Below are 21109 nucleotides of genomic sequence, written 5' to 3' on the forward strand. Positions count from 1 at the left end.
TTTAAATATGAAGAAATTTCAAGTGTTTTGAAGGTGACCCTATATCTGAATCAAATTTGTGCCTCCCAGAGACTCTAGTACCTTGCCTTGCTTAGCAGTTGTGTATTAAAGTCAATGATAATTAAATGAAATTATTTTCTCTGGGCAAGCATTAGCACCTTTAGGGCAATCACTCTGTCATTCCCATGCCAAGTGCTGACAAGAGGTTCCTATTTCTCGATGATTGACACACCTTCGGTTACAGCAAGTGCACACTGAGCTACCAATCTAGGTCAGTGTGCCCTTTGCCTTCCAGAAAAACCAACCCTCAGTCTGACTGGCTAGACCTTCCTCCACCCACAACTTTTCTTCTGTACATTCTAACCCAACCTCCGCTGCCTCCTCCCCAGTTTCCACACATGTGAGTATATATACACATACACACAGACCCACAATGGATTGTGACATGAGCAAGAAATAACTTTTAATTGGGTCAAGCCTCTGAGATTTGCAGGTTTATCTTTCTCATCAAGGCCCTGGAGCAAACAGATGGCATACAAGGTTGGACGAAGTCACGAACTCATCCTAGAAAAAGTGCTGATACAGGAGAGTTAGCATGTCCCTAGGTAGACAGGGAGGTCCCTGGTAGAATAAACAAAAGACAGCCATATCCTAAAACTTCAGGTTTTGAAATCACTCCTTTGCTCCAGGACATAATGTAACAACGCTTTGAAGTTAATCATAAAATTCCTTTTGGCCTGACAAACGGAGCAGATCTGATAGATAAGAGTGGGTTACTTTGCTAATTCCTTTAGGATGGGCAAGCAGAACAAACCTGGTAGGCGAATTTCATTAGAAGGCGCCAGTTCCCTTCTTCAGACAGGTTCCCTTACCCAAACAGGCAAGGGAAGGTATAAAAGTAAGAGCTTTTGCCTCAGTCATGGGGCACCCCCCATTGGGGACCCCCTCCCGCTTGGGAGCTGCAACCTCTTCTCCTGCCTCTAATAAACTATCCTCTTTTTAAAACTTTTTGCCTCCCCCTGGTCCGTATTTCCATTCTTTGGCTTCACGAGACACGATCCCGGCCCGCACCCAGAAACTGCCGGCAGATCCAACATCACCTACATCAGTGCTACATACCTCATTGCTGAATATTACTATGGTCACCTTCGAAATCCTCCCCTTGGGAAGATATGCACGGATGCGAGCACCTGGTCCACCCTTCAAAGCAATTTTGGAATTCTTTTTCTGGAATGGCCATCAGAGCTGTCATCATATGACCCTAGAGGTCCTGAATATCATCAAAATGTCTTCCTTTCAATATTTCCTTTATCTCTAGGTAAAGAAAGAAGTCACTGGGGGCCAGATCAGGTGAGTAGGGAGGGTGTTCCAATTGTTACTTGTTTACTGGCTAAAAACTCCCTCACACACAGCACCGTGTGAGCTGGTGCATTGTCATGATGCAAAAGCCATGAATTGTTGGCCAAAAGTTCAAGTCGTCTGACTTTTTCACGCAGCCTTTTCAGCACTTCCAAATAGTAAACTCGGTTAACTGTTTGTCCAGTTGGCACAAATTCATAACGAATAATCCCTCTGATATCAAAAAAGGTTAGCCACATCGTTGCAACAAGTTCGCGAACTTAATTGCCAGAGCTGTACACATTCAAAATAAGGCCTTTGAAGGGAACCGAAAGGGACTATTTATAAAGGTGAGGGTGAGGTAGGGATGGTGCAGTGCCCCAGGCCTGGGGATGCCTGAGAGCCATTCCACCATCTAGGCCTGAGGGCCCAGGGCAGGGCATGGCTCCTGGGCCTGCTGAGAGCAGCTATACTGGTAGAGACAGGAGCCAGCTTGCTGGTGCCTCCCATTGGTCAAACCCCCTGAAGCCAGAGGGCTTGGGAGCCTCCTTATGTGGTTCATTAACGTCAGCCGACTCCACAGAGAAGAATAAAGAAAGGTAGAGTGTGTGTCTGGAGCATACCCTGGCCACCCTGTTAAAGCTGCCACTATTACCCTAAATTATACCACAGTAGTGTTTCCGGGCGGGAATTCCCACCCGTTCTCAGGAATTTTTTTCTCTTTACCGTTTCCAACTCCTGAAATATAAACTGTTTTCTGTTCTCCATGATGAATCATTTCCACAAAGCGACAGCCGATACTACCAACCACCTGGGTTCAAGGAGCCGATTTCCCAACCAACTTTTCTCAAGAAACAGGAAAGCGAAAATAATTCATGAGAACGGTCAGGAGTTCCTGCCCAGAAACCCCAACCACAGCCAAGAGTCAAACCTCCATTACAGGAGTTTGTTCTCTAGAGTTTGTGATGGGGTGGTGGTGGTGAGAGGGTGGGGGTGCGACAGCTTTTGAATCAAAATTCCTGAATTTAAGGAGGTAATAAGATTTACTTCCAAATCTGTGAAGAGGAACAAATAAGTTAATATGTGTGGAAGTTTTATAAAGTACTGTACAAAAATAATTTACTGTAATTACATCTCACTAGGAGCCCTCCCCAGACTCACAAGCCAGCCCAGACTCTCCATTCCCAAGGACTTTATCGGCCCCCATGCAAATTCCCATTGTGCTCTCCTCATTTTGGCCTCCGTCATGCCTAGTTGTCTCCCAAGTATCCTCCATGCCTCTGGCTCTTTCCTGACGTGGACAAAGGAAGGACACAGACATTGGAGCCAAATAGATGTGGGGTTGAATCCTGGCTTTGCCACTCATCGGCTGGGGACCTGGAGTAATCCTCTTAGCTTTAATGGTCTCACCTGTAAAATGGGTACAATAAGGCTTTCCTCAAAACATTAGAAGTCGTATACGTAAGATACCTCACAAAGCAAGTGATCAATAAATTATAGCTACTATGATTGACCCCCCAGCTGGTGCCAGATCAATCTCCCCAAAGAAAAGATCAGGCTCCAAACCCACTTGTGACTGCTCTCTGACCAGAAATGCAGTACAAAGTTCTCACTGCTTGGTGGTACGGATCAAAAGAGAAATCCGAGAGGCTGCGATCAGACAGGGATGGCAAGGGCATCCGGACTGGCTGGAGGAATAAGAGTAGACTGGGAAAATGACAGAGGTCAACCTGATCTTACAGCGAGAGATTCAGACCGTAGAGAAAGAAGCAAAATGAGGAGAGGAAAGGAAGCAGGAGGGTGGCACGGTTCGCATTTTTTTTGGTGGTTAGAATGAGGAAAGCCAAGAACACAGAGAGAATCTGGCAAAATGGACCCAAGGAATTCCACTCCGGGTCGCCCTGGCAACAGACTCCGCCCCCATTCCTGGTGAGGCGGCAGAGAAAACGAAGGCTGGTGGGGGGAACAGGAGTCGTGAGGGGTGACGCATCCACTCGTGGCCTGTTAGCTCAGTCTTGGGGCGGATTTCGGGAGAATTTGGGGATGGGCCTCCGACCTGCTCCTGGGCTGCCGCTGCTGGCGATAAATCCTGGAATTGCGCGTCGGTAACATCTTGCCTCTTCTGTCTGTAGGTTTTGCTGCCTGGAAGTAATCACAGCGCCACGAGAGGCAAAGACCCCTCATGCGGGGCTCTGAGTGGGTGGGCCTGGCATTACATCAGCCTTATGGATGGGGGGAGACAGGTAGTATGAGTCAGGAGAAGGAACACTGCATGGGAAGCAGAAGACCAGGGCTTAACATCCCAGCACTGCCTCCAATGGTCTGGGTTTCAGTTACTATCTCAGCCCCTCTGGGCCTGTAAAATAGGCCTAATAAGTCCCTGTAAAGTTGTTCTTATTCAAGTTAACCAAGAATTAACCAACTTTTACTGATTCTACAATTTCCTGAATGGCTATCCTGAGAGTGGAATGGAGGGGCCACAACCATACATGCTTGTTAAACACAAGAAGATTAATATGAAATCAGCAGATACAAATTCGGACACACGAAGGCACACAGAAAATGTCCCTCAGATCTGAACCTTCCCACCGGTATGGCAAATTCCTCTCCCTGAGGCACACCCTGGTTGATTTCTTTTAAGTGGAAGTGGTCCCTCCTTCCTCTCTGGAGTTGGGTGGCACTCAGCCCCCACTTGGGACATGAGCAAGTTATTGGTCCCCACTGACCTCTGTTTCCTCATCCAAAAGATACCTGCCTCATGGTGTTTCCTTCCTATTCCTGACATTTCTTTCCATGTGGTGGGAGCTTATTAGCTTTTTGCCCCTGGCCTTCCCCTCTGTTGACTCACTCTGTTTCAGGGAAGTGGGAATAGTAATTTGCCTGGAAAATTTGGAGAGAAACCTGGTGTCCTCCCTTCCCTCGCCCCCTTTGCTTGAGAGCTGGTTCCTTGGAGTATGCTTTCTGCTCCTCCGGGAGCAGGTTCCTCTATAGACATAGACATGCCCCATCCAGCACAGCCATGACTGGGCAGTAGGTTTTAAATTCTGGGCTTATTTCAGCAATCCCATTTTGGCTCTCCTACCAGGCTGCCATCCTTCACTCTAGCCTATATTAGTAATGAAGGAGTCATTTTAATTCTCCATGTGTTGTCTTCTTTGTTTTATACGGTATCTTAGTTCAGAACTCAGGTGAGAAATAGGGTTCTGTTCATTGGCCTGGTGGTAGATTGTGTTATTGTTCCAAATATTCACTATTCTTCCCTGTGAGAAGATTATTCCCCCACCCCCACCCCCCTAAAGTCAGGCTTGATCATTGATATAATATGGCTAAGGACCATGTGAGTGGAAGTGACAACTGCCACTTCTCAGAAGGAGTCCTAAGAGCCAGTACATGCTTCCACTGTTGCTGTTTGTCCTTTTTCTCTGTCATGGACCTGGTTTGTCCCAGATATGAGCTGCTTCATCAGCCTGGGACACCTGAACATAAGAGATGTGATCAACAAATACGGTGAATGTTTAAATTGTAAAAAACTTATTACAGTAAAAGACACATTGCTATTAATCCCCCTCAAAATACACCCCCCTGTTGCGAACACACTTATCCCATCATTCTTGCTGCTTTCTGAAGCAGTTCTGGAAGTCCTGTTTCATGAGTGTCTTTACTTGCATTGTTGTGGCTGCCTCGATATCCTGAATCATTTTGACTTTGGGGAAGAGCCAGAAGTCTCACGGTGCCAGATCCGGTGAATAAGGTGGATGAGGACACACCATAATGTTTTCATTTGACAGAAATTGTCACATACCAGAAGCGATGTGTGACATGGAGCATTGTCATGATGGAGGATGATTTACGGCACACTTTAAAACAAACCTTCTCTCAACCGTAGCTGACACCCGACTGACTGCACTGAACAAATTGAAAATTGTCACACATGGTTACTGAGGTTCAATCTGCCACTTCCTGTATTGAAGATCCCTGCCTTTCTGTTGGATGGCACTCGGCAGTAGTATTCACTGTATATTTTGATCACAACGGAAAGGCTCTGAGTCACACGTTGCTTCTGGTACAGCAATTTCTGTCAAATAAAAACATTACATTACAGTATATCCTCAACCATCTTATTCACCGGATCTGGAACCGTGTGACTTCTGGTTCTTCCCCAAAGTCAAATTGACCATGAAAGGTAAATGTTTTGAATTGATTCAGGACAGGAAATTACTCTTGTAATTTCCTAGGTGATAAGAGCACTAGAAGCATCTTTTGTTCTAATAGTCGGTATTTGACCCCAGTTCCTGACACAGTCTTCCTGAAATCCTTGTAATTTCCTGGGTGACACGAATCCCAATAGTATGGGGTTTGGAGAGCTCCCAGGTCGGTGAACACACCCATGTACCAAAAGGATGGCATACCCCAACTCCACGGAGACAGAGACCACTGTGCTTGGGATCTTCCCAGACCTCAGCCTGTGTATCTCTTCATCTGACTGTTCATCTGTGTCTTTTATCATAGCCTTTAATAAACTGGTCAATGTAAGTAACTGTTGTCCTGAGTTCTGTGAGTTGCCCTAGCAAATTAATTGAACCTGAGGCGATGGAACCTCTGATATGTAGCCAAGTCGGGCAGAAGTTGTGGGTAACCTGGGGACCTACTACTTGTGATTGGCATCTGAAGTCGGGCAGCCTTGTGAGACTGAGCTCTTATGCTGTGGGATCCGATGCTATCTCTAGGTAGATTTGAATTAAATTGTAGGACACCCAGCTGGTGTCACCCAGCTTGATCGGGGAAAACCTCCACACATTTAGTGACCAGGAGTATCAGAAGTGAAGTGTTCTGTGTGAAAGTAAAAGAGGCAGACAGGAGGAAAGGCTACTGCTTTTTTGTTTTATTTTGTTTTTTTCCTGATAATATCTTATTACTGGTGATATTCACTTTGATCTTTGGGTTAAAGTAGTGTCTTCCAAGATTCCGTACTGTAAAGTTTCTATTTTTCCCTCTCTACTTAATAAAATCTTGGAGGAGATACTTGGAGACCATGCAAATATCTGTTTCTCCTCAAACGTTTTCAGGCATCCATATTTATCAAAGCTCCCTGGGCAATTTCAAGGACCAGCCATGGCTGAGAACCACTGGGTACAGTGAGTTCAGGGAGGAGCTGTCCAGATGGATGGGATGGGGGCTTGAGAAGAGGCGACATAGGAATGGCTGAAGGCTTGGAGAAGATAAGATGCCCTAGGAGTAGCACATTTGAAAATATTTGAAGGGTTGTCAAGTGTGAATATTTGTTTACTGGTTTGGAAAAAAGTAGAGTCTGGAAAAACTAGTCTTTTGAAGCTAAAAGCAGTCTCCTGGATCTCAGGAGGGAAGGCTTGCTTTTCCTATGGGATGACTCTTCCCTTGTATTAGAATCAGTGAGTGATTCCACATGTGACCTACAGCCCAGCCATGATTCTTGGGGAAACTGGTGAAGTCCCTTCTACCTGGGGAAATGATTAAGAAGAGTTACTGTTCTGTTTGGAAATGAAAATTGTTGTTCCTAATTACCTACCCCTCTGGGAGGGGTGCTTCCTGTCCCTGTGCTTGCCGCTGGGACACTGCTGTGAATGATGACAGTAGGGACAATGGCATATTTTTTGCTTATGGGCTGTTTGGAGGGTTAGACAGGATGCTTACAGTGTGATAGACACTCATCAGTGGTAAGTTCTCTTTACTTGGCAGAAAGACTTTCAACTTTGTGTCCAAGCTGCAAACACCTGAATACTGATCTTTGGGCTGAAACATGGGTCCTGTGACACAAAGCTGGGGGGCAAAAGGGACAGGGAGGGCTGATCTGGGGCAATTAAGCTATTTTCTGATCAGATAAGTCTTCTTAAAGCTAAGGTGACCTAACAAGTATCTGTTGAACATCTACTTTGTTCTACAGGGTTTTTCTGTGTGTTAGATCCAGGGGTCAGCAGGAGGCCTGGAGCTGGTAAAAAACCAGGCTCCATAGCAGGTTAGCAGCAGAGCTGAAACTAGAACTCAATTCTCTCATCCCGACTCAGCACTAAGGAAGTGTCCTTTAGCTCTGTGGTGGGAGTTGTGTTTCCCCTGCAATGAGTGGAAATTTCACTATAAGTCATTCTGGAAAGAGGCCAGTCCTTGGACACTAAATGAAGTGTGGGAGGCAGGCCTCAGACTAAAGGGAACGTGAAAGTCTTCTCTCTCTGCCTCAGGCCTTCTGAACCTGGATTCTGAGGCACAGGCAATGGGATGGTTCATTTTATGAGTCAAATTGGCTAGGCTAAGGTACCCAATTGTTTGGTCCAACATCACATCCTAGATGTTTCTGTGACGGTATTATTTAGATGTGATTAACATATACATTAGTAGACTCTGAGTAAAGCAAATTACTCTTTATAATATGGATGGGCCACATCCAATCAGTTGAAGGCCTTAAGAGCCAAGACAGGGCTCCTGAAGAAGGAATTCTCCTCAAGATTATAACATAGAAGTTCCTCCCCGAGTTTCTAGACTGTGGTCCTGTGGAATTTGGACTCAAGACTGTGACATCAACCTGAATTTCCAGACTGCCATCTTACGGATTTTGGACTTGCCAACAATCACAATCATGTGAGCCAGTTTCTGAAAATAAATATCTCCATTTCTGTATCTATATACACTGTTTATTCTATATCTCTGAGAACCCTGAGTGACACAAGCAATTTCTCCAGAAACTGACTCCCACTGTGAGAGCTGAGGCTGGGAGCTGGGCAAAAACAGTATTGGAAGTGTTGATGTAAGAAACATCCAAACTTGTAGAGAATTTTTATTAAAATTTATTTAAGCCAAACTGACTGCAATTGCCAGGAAGCAAGATTTTATAATGCTCTGGAGCACGACAGTTTTGCTGTTTTTTTAATGGGAACTAAGGAAGAGTACATGGAGGTGGGAGAAAGCGTGGTTGGGGGTCGGATTACAAGATTACGTGCTGTTTTCAGGGGCAGCTGCATTGATTTCACAGGTGTGTTTACCGAGATGTACAGAAACAATGGACAGGGCTTTTGCTTAAGGCGAAGATAAACCCTTTCCCAGAAAGTTATATGCCTGGGGTGTGACTACTCACCATGACCTGCCCAGTTAGGAATTTATGATCAGATCGCCCTGTGAGTTTATGTTCCGCAGAATCCTTACAGCAGGGATCCATTGGGTGGATTGGCCTCTGGGAACTCTGACCACAGCACCTCCCAAGACTCAGCTGGATCACGGCTGGCAGATTATGACCTATGAGTCAAATCCACCCCTAGACCATTGTGTACAGCCCACGAGTTAACATTGGCTTTTGTATGTTTAAAGGATTGTTCAAACAAGCAAGTAAACAAACAGAAAAGAGTGTCAGTGACTGTATGGGGGCCTGTAGCACCTAAAATACTGGTCACTTAGCCCTTTACAAAAACAGTTTTGCCGACTCTGCTATGGCTTGTTACTCCTTACGATTCAGTATATACTCTTGTCAGATGTTATAGCCTGATCTCAGCTGCGTTGTGGGGCTGTCGTGCCAGGAGGCCTGCGGGTTCTCTGCTCCCGCTCCCCACACAAGAACGCAGGATATGGTGAGGCCAAAAAGGAACACCCACGGAGCCATAGGTAGGGGAGTCATACCACTATGGTCTCACTGGAGGCTGGGTTCACTGGACGTGCGACCTGCTGTCCGTTTTTCTGCCAACCGACCGACGACTCTCCACTCTCCTCCACTCTGCTCCTCTACTCTCCTCCCCTCTCCTCCGTAGCCGCAGCAGTTATATTAGTGGCTAATTGGCTAACTGGCTACAGCTGACGGCCATTTACTACCCGAGCCAGCACCTTTCCACGTGAGGCCGAGAGCCTGGAAACTACTTTCTGGGGCTCTGTCCCCACAGGCGCGTTAAGGGATATGTGGTGCCAAAGGAAGATTGGTGCCTTCTCCAGGAGTCAGAGAGGTGTGAGTATAGAGGCGCGTGCCCAGGGTTTGGTCATCTCACAAGAGACAGGTGTGGTCAGAGGCCAGCGGGGAAGAAACTGAGAAATTCAGAAATAACAGATGGGTAATGTGAGGGGACCTGGGTCCCAGTATAGGCAAAAGAGGCTCTCAGAAAATCTCATTTGGGAGGTTTAACAAAAATAATGTACGTGACTTAATTTGGGAAGGTTAGGACTTACCATTTTTGTGGACAGAAAATCAGAATTATTCAACATGAAAACTAAGTTGGTAAAATGAGGTGATCGGTGGGCAGGGACTCAGAGCCAAGTGGCTTGGCCAGTTTCACAGGGCACCGAGTGTCACACAGGCTCTACTGAAGCATGCGGAGGAAGCCCTGCTCCAGGAATTAGGATAATTTTCTGTGGGGGCAGAGCCCCAGAAAGTAGTTTCCAGGCTCTCGGCCTCACGTGGAGGAGTGCTGGCTCGGGTAGTAGATGGCCGTCAGCTGTAGCCAGTTAGCCAATTAGCCGCCAATATAACTGCTGTGGCTACGAGGAGGAGAGGAGAGGAGAGAGAAGAATGGGGGCTAGCAAGAAGATGGTGGCTGGGCTGGCAAGCGTGGATGGCGGTTTGCGGACAGTGTGGATCCAGCCTCCAGTGAGAGTATAGCGCCGCCAGAGAGAATATAGTGGTATGACTCCCCTACCTATGGCTCCGTGGGTGTTCCTTTTTGGCCTCACCATATCCTGCGTTCTTGTATGGGGAGCGGGAGCAGAGACCCTGCAGGCCTCCCTGCACGACAAATGGCGCAGCGAGCAGGGTCCCCAGCACGACACTTTCTAATAGTGAGATCCTCTTTTTCATTACAGAAATACCTTAAACACCAGAATAGAAGAAGACCATTAAGACAAGGCATCTTCTGAAGCAGAAATCTAAAATAGTTTTCCAACTTGAATATACAAACCGTTAGGGAGGCAGATGCCTATTTATGATATTATATTTATAATATATTATTTATATTTTATATATTAATTTAGGTTTTTTTGTTTGTTTGTTTGTTTGTTTATTTTTTTATTTTTATGGAGGGCACAGCTCACAGTGACCCATGCGGGGATCAAACCAGCAACCTTGGTGTTATTAACACCACGCTCTAACTAGCTGAGCTAACCAGCCACCCACAGGGATATGTTCATTTTTAAAATCACACTGTCATTCAGGGTGTGTGGGGACAGAGCCAGGAGTGCAGTTTCCAGGGTCTCGGCCTCACGTGGAAAGGTGCTGGCTCAGTTAATAAATGGCCACCAACTGTGATTGGATGGCCATCAGCTGTGGCTAGTTGGACGTCAGCTGTAACCAGTGAGCCATTGGCCACTAATATAACTGCCGTGGCTACGCTAGCAGCATATAGGGGCTAGCAAGAAGATGGTGGCTGAGCTAGCAAGAGCGGATTGCAGTTAGCACAGTGGATTGCAGCCAGCAAGTGGGGTTGGTTAGCAGAGAAGTGGACAGCAGGTTTTGGATATTGTGGCTCCTGCTTCCTGTGTCTCCAACCCAGCCGCCAGCAAGACTATAGCGGTGTGACTCCCCCATCTATGGCTCCGTGGGTGTTCCTTTTTGGCTTAGCCATATCCTGCATTCTTATGTGGGGAGCAGCTCCAGAGACCCGCATGACACCCCGCATAAGAATGCAGGATATAGTGAGGCCAAAAAGGAACACCCACGGAGCCATAGATGGGGGCGTCACACCACTATAGTCTTGCTGGCGGCTGGATTGGAGACACAGGAAGCAGGAGCCACACTATCCACAACCTGCCGTCCACTTCTCCGCCAACCAACCTCACTTGCTAACTGCAATCCGCTCTTGCTAGCTCAGCCACCATCTGCTTGCTAGCCTCTATTTGCTCCTAGCGTAGCCACAGCAGTTACATTAGTGGCCAATGGCTCACTGGTTACAGCTGACGGCCAACTAGCCACAGCTGATGGCCATCCAATCACAGTTGACGGCCATTCACTACCTGAACCAGCGCCTGTCTATGTGAGGCCGAGAGCCTGGAAACTAATTTCTGGGGTTCTGTCCCCACAGTCACATAACATAAAATTAACCATTTTAAAGTGTACAATTCAGTGGCATTTAATATATTCACAATGTTGTACAATCAGCACCTCTGTCTAGTTTCAAAACATTTTCATCACCCTAAAAGAAAGCTGTACTTACATTAAGCAGTCATGCCCTCCCCCTAGCCCCTGGCAACCACTAATCTGCTTTCTTTCCCTATGGATTTAATTTTCTGGATATTTCACATAATATGAGTTTTGACAATTAAGTTCGCAAACTTGTTGCAATGATGTTGCTAACCTTTTTTGATACCAGAGGGATTATTCATTATGAATTTGTACCAGCTGGACAACTAGTTAACAAACTTTACTATTTGGAAGTGCTGAAAAGGCTGCGTGAAAAAGTTAGATGAAAACCACCTGAACTTTTCGCCAACTCATGGCTTTTGCATCATGACAATGCACCAGCTCACACGGTACTGTCTGTGAGGGAGTGTTTAGCCAGTAAACAAATAACTGTATTGTAATATTCTCCCTACTCACCTGATCTGGCTCCCAGTAACTTCTTTCTTTACCCGAAGATCAAGGAAATATTGAAAGGAAGACATTTTGATGACATTCAGGACATCAAGGGTAATACGACGACAGCTCTGATGGCCCTTCCAGAAAAAGAGTTCCAAAATGGCTTTGAAGGGTGGACTAGGTGCTGGCGTCGGTGCATAGCTTCCCAAGGGGAGTACTTCGAAGGTGACCGTAGTGATATTCAGCAATGAGGTAGGTAGCACTTTTCTAGGATGGGTTTGCGAACTTAATTGTCTGACCTTGTATGTAATATTTGTGTTTGGCTTCTTTCAGTTAGTATAAAGTTTTCAAGGTTCGTGCGTGTTGTAGCATGTGTCAGTAGTTCACTCCTTTTTATGGCTGAATAGTAGTTCGTTTTGTGTATGTATCACAATTTCTTTATCTATTCCTCCTGTGGATTGTTTCCCCTTTTTGGCAGTTGAGAGTAACGCTGCTGTGAACATTCTTGTACACGTGTTAGTTTGAGTGCCTGAGGGCATGTTCCTAGAAACAGAATTCCTGGGTGTTTTAAACGTATCCAGAATTTGTTTAAATGAGGCATGGTGAGACATACAGACATGGAAATCACTGTCATGAAGGAAGAAGTATATACTCACAGATTCCTAGAAACAGGAGGCATAACATGTCACACAGGGCCACATAAGGAAGCACCACACTTGGTCAGGCGGCAGAGGGAGTTGGAGAAAATGTGGGCAAGAGTCTTTATTGTGCTTTTTGTGGGAAGGAAGCGGCAAGACAGTATGAGTGGGGTTAAGATTGGCTAGGTTGAATAATTTCACCAGGTTCTGTGGCATAGGGGCTTCCTTAGTGGTATGCTACCTGGCCCTACGGTGACTAGGGCATGGGGGTCGTGGCCTGGAGTGTGAGCCTGACCAAGGAGGTGGTTGGCAGGATGGGCTCTGGATTGGTTGGTTTGCATGAGAAAGACCATCTCTCACCAGGTGAGTTGTTCTCTCTAGGAAGTAGGAACCCTGGGAAGGGTGATCTCCCCAGTGTTAGCAAGGCCCCAGCTATCAAAGCATCACAACGCTGAAAGCAAAAAGACATGCTTAACACACTGGACCATATGGTATGTCTATGTTTAAGGTTTTGAGGAAGTGCTAACCTGTTTTCTATAGCGGCTGCACCATTTGCCCTTTCACTTCTTCTTTTACTGAGGTCATTGGTCACAAGACTGCGGATCAGCAGAATTTGATCCTTCTTTGGCTTCCACGAAAGAGCTATTTTTATGAGGAGAAAGATGGGACCTAGCCACAGGCAAGAAGGAAAATGGTGTGGTTAGGTCTTGCTGTGCCCTTTTGCCCTGGGACTCCTTGCCTTCTAAGAGCGCGGCCACCAGAAGGGCCTTTGTCCACATGCTCGGAGGCCTTCGCTCCGCCTGCACCCACCTGCTTTCAGTGAGCCTCAGGCTAGTGTCTTCCAACCTCCCTCTCAAGACCACTCTTTCCCTCCTTGCATCTCCCAGAACTTAAGGCCCCTTACGTTTTTATTCTGGGCCCCACCCAGGGGTACGCCAAAGCCAGCTCTCGCCTACCTGGAAGAGCATCTCTCCCCAACACCACTTTCAGTGACATCAGGTTGAAAGCTTGAAATCAGCCATGTTAGGAGTGTTTACTCCAAGGGAATCAGCAAATACTACAAATCAGAGCTTTCCCCACAGAGCCAGTTGTTAAACATTTACGAGCACATCGCTGGCCCCATCTTACCTGTCTGTAAACAAAGACCTGCCAAAGTGTTTGCTGATAACTAGTGTCAGTATCAGCTGCTTCCATGTGGAGTTCCTGAGTCCTCCTCCCCAGCAGGTTAGCCTGGCCCTGGCCCCCGGGGGTACAATCAGCCAGGTGGTGGCAGACGGACAGACATCAGACCAGCAAGCCCTGAATTGGCAAAGATGAGGACATTTAGGCAGAGCATCTGCTAAGGACTGATACACACACACACACACACACACACACACACACACACACACACGGTTTACTTTAATACTTATGGGTTTATTTAAATTTCTATCGGAAAAAATGCAGCCAGTATATTTTGGAGTGAATTCAATTTTTAAAAAACCATTAAGTGTATAATAGTCTGGGTGCTGGGCAGAAATGGTAAAAATTATGGAGATGGTAAGAGAATGGATGAAGTTTGGTTGTTGGTGATAGGGTACTAGTGAAGATTTTTAGTCAGGGGTGGTTAGGGCAGGGAGGCCTAATCACCAGCCTGACACTAGCAATGACTTTCCCTTACTACCATTTACTTCAGGACAGGCATCATGCCTGGAACACTATGTATAGCAGTTCCCTTTTTCCACATAATACTACTGGGAAGCAGAGGGTTTCATCCCCATTTCACAGATGATAAAACTGAGGCTGCAGCCAGAATTTGAACCAAGGCCTAATTGCCTCTAAAGCCCAGGGTCTTCATCACTCTGACTCCTATGCCTTATTGTGCTATATTGTAATTATTTGTTTATGTCTTTGTCTGTCCAGTGGACTCTTAGCTCTAATGGCCTTAATCTGAAATGGGTCCTTTCCCGGATCCCAGAATCCCAGAGCTAAGACTCCCTCATCTGAAGCTTGCATTTCCTACTCGGAGCTCTGCAAAGAGGTGCTTGCACGCCCCCCTTGGTGGGGATCTCACTGGATGGCTTCCCTAACCATAAACGTCTTCCTCCCTTACCTCTTGATTCTTGCTTCTGTTCCCCTTGGGCCTCCAACGTCTAGGAGGCAGCAATGACACTGAGATATACAAGGGGATCCCCTAGGCCCCTTCAGTCTACAGCTGTCCCAGTTCTCCACCCAGACTGGGCCAGCTGGTTAGCAGTGCCCTTGGATTCTTGTTAACTTGAACTCTTGGAAGACCTCCCATCAAGGAACCAAAGGGCAAATCACTTCATAGCTGCCGCCTGTCCCTGCCCTTGCTCTCCCAGGGCACACACCCCTTCCAGTACCAGGTCTAGAGGGTGTGACAAAGCCTGTCCTGACAATGGGCTCACTGTGCTCTCCCGATGGGAACAGCCCTCACCCCTGCATGTGCACCTGTCAAGGTCTGCCTGTTGCCACGAGCCAACTCCTCAAAAGTCTGTATGAACCTTTGGCTCCTGAATTTCTAAGCCAAACACAGGTGAGATGTGCAGGAGGCTCCCTTCTGTGCCTGGGAGGTCCGTCCTCTCATCCCACTCTCCCTGTCACTCCAGATCTGATAAATGAGGGGAAGCATTTCTGCACTGGGTGTGAGGCTGTCAGTTTGTCACTTCCAGGTCAGTGGCTCCCAAGACCACCCCGTTCCCAGTCCTCTGGGTCTGTGTGTTGTGTATGTTTGGTATTGAGGACAGAGGCTACCACGTGAAGCAGTGACACCCCAGCCTGCTCCCCTGAATCCTCTCAGCTCCCCACTTCAGTGCCCACCCATCCTCCTGATGCCCGCCTGGATCTCCCTGCTTCAAACCTGACACTGTCCACCTTCAGCCACCTTCAGTTAGGAGACTGGGGCAGGAATCCAGGATGGCGCTGGTGGGGTCTGAGCGAAGGTGCTGGCAATGAGGGTCGACAGGAAGAGATGGATTTGAGAGCTACTGAGGAAGGCTCTCAGTGTGCTGGAATTGGCACCACATAACAGACCAGGCCTGCCTAGTGCCATGGCCAGGGCATGAGTTCTTTACCAGGAAGATGTAGGACCAGCCCTGTTGCATCACGGCTTTGGGGTCTTGAGCAAGTCACTTCACGTTTCTGAGCCCCAGTTTGCTCACCTGTGAAACGGGTATAATAAAAGTATGAGATAAGAGTTCAGCGTATCAAGTGGGGCTTTAAGGTAATAGCTGGAGGGATGCAAATCTGAACTGGTGGCAATTCATCACGTCTTAAAAGGCAGGTGTGGAATAGTCTCTCACTAAGGCTTACAACCCTACCCCCCGTCCTGGGAGGTGGGCTTTCCCACCCCATCTTACAGCAAAGGGCTGGGCTTCAGAGAAGTTCAACACCGGGCCTGGTGCCACCAAATGAGCAAGTGGAGGCAGGGCTCACACCCAGGACGGTCTGCGTCTAGGGCTGGGTCCTTCCCATGGTGCTACACTGTCAGTGTCTGGGGCACTGACAGGTGGGGGCGTTTGGACCTGTGCAATCTCTGTGGGCCCCCAGTCCCCATCTGCAAAGTGTCAAGATAGGTGAGACCTCCCTGCCACCCCAAGGGCCTTGGTCTAATAATTGTTTGCATGTCCAGACCTCTCCCTACTGCCTCATCGGCTACATACTAGAAAGCTCTATGAGAACCCCCCGTACCTTGGACCCAACAGCCCCAAACAGCTTTCACCCAAACTTGCTTTCCCTGGTGGATTCTTCTCTTTCATAAATTACCCCAACGACACGCACACCCAAGTTTGAAGCCCGAGTGTTATCCTGGTCACCTCCTTCTCCTCCTTCAACTAACAGGGCACCAAGTCCTGGCAAGTCCACTTCCCAAGTAGTTATCAAATCCATCCTCTTCTTTCCACTCTCACTGCCTGCCCACCTTCGCTCTGGGCCCCTACTGTAGCCTTCACCATAGTCCCTCCACTCTGGTCACCCGCAGTCAGGGTGATTTCTGTAAAGCTCCAGACCTGACCAAGTCACCCCCGACTCCTTGACTTCATTCCTGCGGCCTCCAGGGCCTGGAACACGCTTCTCCTACCCCCAGACCCTCCCACCTCCATCAGCCTCACTCAGTGCAGGAGGCACCTCTTCCAGGAAGTTTTCTCTGATATTGTCTGCTCTCCTGTGCGGCACCTACCACCTGTGTCACCGTTGCCTGTGTCTCATGGCTCAGTGTGAGCTCCTGAAGGCAGCACCTGGGTATAGTTTCCCCTGGTACGTCTGGATGAGCAGGGCTCAGTGAGTGGATGACGTGTAGGTGGACGGATGGAAGACTAGCTCAAGTTTTATTAGTGGGTGGGGTGAGGGATTTGTTTTCCCTTCCAAGAAACACATTTGCATTTTAACAAAAGGGATATTATTTAGAGGGTAATTGTCAATTATCAGGGTAGTAGGGTCAAGAAGGTGACATTTTTCAACCCTTCAAAACACATCCACTGTATCCTAGGAAAGGTCTTGCAATAGCCATCTGTCCCCCAGTATAGTGATCTCACCTTCCAAGTCAGTTTCCTCCTTCCTTAAAGTCCATTCAAGAGCCTGCAGAGCCAGACTGCCTGGAAGTTCCATTTCAGGGGCTCAGAAAAGCCACACTGACCCCAGATATTTGCGCCTCTGCTGACTAGTTCCTGAAACGGGCTTAACTCCTCTAACTTAAGGCTCAGATTCCTGCTGGATGGTGAAGACTTGTAGGAGCACCACGCTTTGAAGTTGACTAAAAGCTCTCATGTCCATAATTTCCTTGGATTCTCATGACCACATGAGACAGCTAGTCCCCCGCCCCCCCACTCAGCCGCCCATTTCATGGATGAGGAAATCAAAGGCTGGGAGAAGTGAGTGGTTGCCCAAGTTCATGCAGCTCAGTTTGACCAGGTGTGAAAGTACAACCCTCCAATATACATAGCTGCTCCTCCCCTTGACCCCCAACCCAGTTTCAAACTTTACTAGGAAAGCACATCGTTTTCCAAAAATTTGTCCTTCACGTTTCTTCACTATCAAATCACAAATTTTCTCTTTGTAATTAACAAATGATTTGTGGGGAGATACTTTGAGGCCATGTAAATATCCCATTTCTCATCACACTTTCACCCACCAGCAGAAAGTTACAAGTCTGAGATCCAGATGTCAGCTGGGTTGGTTGTTTCTGAGGGCTGTGAAGAAGGCGCTGTTCCAGGCCTCTCCCCTTGTTCGTAAACGGCCATCTCCTCCCTGTGTATCTTCACATTGTCTTCCCTTCCTATGTTCAACTTCCCCCCTTTATAAGGATGCCAGTTTTATTGGGTTAGGGCACACCCTAATGACCTCATTTTATCTCTGCAAAGACCCTATACCCAAATAAGGTCACATTCTAAGATACTGGGGATTAGGACTCCAGCATATATATTCTTTTTTTTTGGGGGGGACACAATTCAATCCAAACACATTTATGTATTTGTTTATTCACTTTTATTTTATTCAATCCCTCACTATCTCCATTACTGGTCAAACTGTCATAGATTTGGCGAGTGTAAGCTCCTGCAAGCTGGCTCCTATGTCCTTTAGACGTATTCCCATGGTTCTTCGAGAACTTTCTTACTTTCCAACACAAAAAGACATTCCAGGCTCCACTTTCTCTGTCCTAGGACTAGAATCAGCCATTTCTCCCAGGAGAAATGTTTTTGCTAAGTATGCTCATTGCTACTGGTGTGTTGTTGTTTCTAAATGATGATATTTAAATGTCTCTGCTTCCAATCCTGGGTTCATCTTCTCTGTCCGCCTTTGCATGTTTTCAATGCCCTTTTCCAAGAGTGAGAAACCTGGTTCCCATTGTTCTCATTTGCAGACGCCTAGAACAAGAGGCCTCTTATTTTAAGCTGTTATCAGCCACTTGTGTGTACAGCAAATGCCCTTTATTGCCTTTCTATAGAGTAGTAGGTTTAAATAAGAAGGGAAAGAGGGAGTAAAGAGGCAAGAGGCCTGAGGAGGTTCACCAGGGAAGAAAAAAAAGGAAAGGGGCCCTGAAGCTTCAGCTCTCTAAGACTCTGCCATGGAACCCATTGAAGGAAGAGTCCTTTTCTGCCTGCTTGCCAGGAAATGCGCCCAGGGTAGCGGAGAACTGAGGGAAAACACACTGCTCCCCACCTCACTGTGACCACTCAGGTTCCAATCTGAGAAGTCAGACTATTAGATGAAAGTCGGGCTGCGTGAGGGAGGCAGGTAAGATCTCAGAGACGGCACAACCTTAATAAAGCCATTAAGGCCCCGCTATTTGAACCAACATTTTAAAAGTTTCCTCAGCTTCTTCTCTCTCTTTCCTTTTTTTTCTTTAACTTTTAATTGAGATAAATGTCACATAATATGAAATGCATCATTTAACCCCTTTAAAGTGTATACTTGAGTGGTATGTTCACAATTTATACAACCCTCACCACATTTCCTCCATCACCCCCCCCCCCCAAAAAAAACCCCCATATTTCCCAAATCGCTCCTACTTCCAGGCCCCTGACTACCACTAATCTACTTTAAGGCTCTATGGATTTGTCTCTTATGAACATTTCTTATAAATGGAATCATACAATATCTGGTCTTTTGTGTCTGAATTTTGTTACTTAATGTAAAGTGTATATTGGTACTTCATTCCCTTCTATGGCTGAGTAAAATTCCATTGCATAACTATAACAATGCTTATCCATTCATCACTTGTTGGACATTAGGTTGTTTCCACATTATAGGCAACTATGAATAATGCTGCCATGAATATTAGTGTTTTTGTGGGAACATGTTTTCATTCTCTAGGGTATGTACCTAGGGGTGGAATTGCTGAATCATATTGTAACTCTATGCTTAATTGTTTGAGGAACTGACAAATATTTCCACAGGGGTTATGCCATCTTACATTTCCACAAACAGTGTATGAGGGGTCCCATTTCCTCAGCAACACTTGTTATTTCCATTGTTGTTGTTTTTTCAATAGCCACCCTAGTGTGTATGAAGTGATATCTCATTGTGGTTTTGATTTGGATTTCCCTAATGATTAATGATGTAGACCATCTTTTCATTGGCCATTTGTATATCTTCTTTGGAAAAATGTCTAGTTAATTTCTTTGCTTATTTTTAATTCAATTATTTGTCTTTTTGTTGTGGAGTTGTATGAGTTTTTTATATATTCTGGATATTAGACCCTTACCAGATGATTTACAAATATTTTCTCCCATTATGTGGGTTGACTTTTCACTTTCTTGATAGTGTCCTTTAATTCAAAAAAGATTTTAATTTTAATGAAGTCAAACTTATCCTTTCTTTGCTTGCTTGTGCTTTGGTATCATAGCAAAGAAACTGTTACTTAATCCAAGGTCATGAATATTTACACCTATGTTTCCTTCTAAGAGTTTTATGGTCTCAGCTCTTACATTTAGGCTTTTGATCCATGTTTAGTTAATTTTTATATATGGAGTGAGAGAGGTCCAGTTGCATTTATTTTCATGGGGAGGTCCAGTTGTCCTGGCATCATTTGCTGAAAAGACTATTCTTTCCCATTGAATGACCTTGGTACCTTGGTAAAAGATTAATTGAGGGTTTATACGTGGACTCTCAATTCTATTCCATCGACCTATATGTCTATCCTTATGCCAATACCAAACTGTCTTCATTACTTTAGTTTGTAGTTTGTAGTATGTTTTGAAACCCAGAAGTGTTAGTCTTCCAATGTTGTTCTTTTTTTTTTTTTTAATTTTCAAAATTGTTTTCGCTATTCTGGGTTCCTTGAATTTCCATACGAATTTCAGAGTCAGCTTATCCATTTTCACTCTCTTTCTTAGCCTTTCTCTCCCTCACTACCTCTCCGTTTCTAACCCCCAAACGATGGTGGTTCAAGTTTAGGCTACAAACTGAAGGTGGAGTCAGGGGCTATGTGACCATGAGCAAGTTACTTCACCTCTCTGTACAATGAAATGCATTACATCTTCTCTACTGGTCATTAATGTAGATTAAATTACATTCAATAATAAAATAAAACTCATGGAAGAGCCTGTGGATTACTCAGATCATCAGCTTGTAAACTTGTAACAAAAGAACAAAAACAAGAATGACCACCTTTTTGGGGACAATTGATCTTTGCCAGACAGGCAGCTAAGCCCTTGACATGAATCACCTCATTCAATCCTCATAATAACCCATGAGGTAGATACTGTCATTAGTTCCCATTTTATAGCTGAGGACACAAAGGCATGGAGAAGGCATGGAGAAGTTAACTATCAGATAGCAAAAGAGCTGAGCTGAGATTTCAAGCCTGGCAGGTGATTTTCAAATCTAGAAGGTGGTCCTACTTGGCCATGGCTACTGGCCAGTCTTCTCAGGGTTTAGGGAGAGGCTTTACAAGGTGGGTTCTGGGTTGACTTCCAAGAAATTGTTCATAGGAAACGTGCTGGTGCTTCTTACCTACAACCTGGAAAGGGGTGGATGACATCTTGGAAGACGGCACCTCAGAGTCTTCATCTCCCTTTCCACAGGTTCTTCCGGTAGAGCTAATGGGCAACGTGGAGCCAAATTAAACTCTCCCTGGCCCATGTCCAGTCCCTCTTCGTCCCTCCCCTGGACGGCTATAATA

The sequence above is a fragment of the Rhinolophus sinicus genome, chromosome 3, assembly GCF_057876585.1.
Source record: "Rhinolophus sinicus isolate RSI-liver-muscle chromosome 3, RSI-T2T, whole genome shotgun sequence".
Taxonomy (NCBI): domain Eukaryota; kingdom Metazoa; phylum Chordata; class Mammalia; order Chiroptera; family Rhinolophidae; genus Rhinolophus; species Rhinolophus sinicus.